The following is a 1,602-nucleotide window of genomic DNA, read 5'->3' on the forward strand; positions in this document are numbered from 1 at the left end:
CACACGCTATGCTCACGTCACCGACCACCGGGAGCCTCGCGCCTCGGGCGAGGCAACGACAAACGGAGACAGGCACGGCATGCCGGGCAAAAAGGCAGCAGCCCCTCGGCTGGCCAAGCGCCATGGCGCTGGCTCGGCCCGCCGCAAGCGGCTCACACGCCCCACACCAAAGTCCAATCCCCACCACCAGCACAGCTTGTGGCAGGCGACGACGAGGCGCCCGCGTCCCACGGGGGGGCGGGGTGGGCCTCCCTTACCGACTCCACCACCCGCTCCTCGGACACGCCACCGACAGCGGTGGCCCGAGGGAGGGGGTCGCTGGGAACGGGAAACGACGCTACCGGCTCGGCTTCGGGCACCTGAGACGACCTGGAGCGCTCCAGGGGCACCACGGAGAGCCACGCGCAACGCGCTCAGCACACGCCCAAGCGGGTGAGCAGCGCGGCGCCGGGACGGCCCTCCCCGTGGCGGGGAGGGCCGCGCACCACACGAAGCCAGGGGAGGCAAGCGAGGGTGTCTGCTGCGTCAGGGGACCCCGGTCCCGCGAGCGCCGTCAGGCAGAACACGGGAGGGCGGGGTCGGGCCGGAGCCTGCACACCCCCCCACACCCCCCACCTCACCGCCACGGCGGGCAGAGGTGAAGGAGTGAGGGGCCCGCGGGCAGAACGAGAAGAGCGGTCCCATTCGCCATGAACGTCCGTCCCTCGTCTGACGCGGCTTAGGCCCGGCCCGGGAGAGCACGAGAGCACCACATCGATCTGGCAAAAACAGAAACCCCGAGAAGGTCCCGAGGAGGGAAGAGGCCGGTGAGGACAGCAACCCGACGGAGCCTGCTTCAGCCTCACCGACACCCCCTCGAAAACCCCAGGGCGGGAACAGCCGGACAACCCCAGAAACGAGAATGCCTGACACGCGGCACGGAGCCTTGCGGGATGGGGGGTTGTCACGACCGCGGCCGGGTGCCTGCAGAGTGAAGTGCGCGGGGTAAAGGACCCACGGCGCCCCCTGCCCACACTGCCCTCGGGTGCTGGAGACCGGAGGCGGCACCAACGGCCTGGACCACCTGGAGGCACAGGAGCCGCCGCACAGGCCCACGCGGACGGCTCCAGCCAGCGGCGACAGAGCCGGGCTTGGCATCACGGTCAAGCCCGGAGCCCTGCCACACGCCCAGAGGCCCACCTCTCTTAAGGAGAGGATCGCCACAACACAACGTGCCAGCACCTACCTGGCAGCAAAAAGCGCTCATTTCGGGTGAGAAAATAGCTGGCGCCGCCCGGCGGGGCCTAGCCACAGGTCACCGGGATCTCCTGGGACCGTGGCCCGGCCACGGGCCCCCAAGCACTATTCCATCACCCCCGGTTCCCCCCGGAGCCCCCAGGGCCATCTGGTCGACCCCGGGAACGTGGTGGCAGCCGGCAGCGAGTAGGGACTTGGCGGGAGTGGGGAGCGGCCCGGAGAGGTCCGGGTCCGGGTCCGGGTCCGGGTCCGGGTCCGGGTCCGCCTGTCGTCCCCATGTTGGGACTTAGAAATTCTCACCAAGTTCGACGGAGGCCCCTGCGGACGCCCTCCTCCCCGGGCCTCAGGACCGCCCCATGCCGGTCC

This window comes from Phoca vitulina, unplaced genomic scaffold, assembly GCF_004348235.1.
Source record: "Phoca vitulina isolate PV1807 unplaced genomic scaffold, GSC_HSeal_1.0 scaffold1487, whole genome shotgun sequence".
NCBI lineage: Eukaryota > Metazoa > Chordata > Mammalia > Carnivora > Phocidae > Phoca > Phoca vitulina.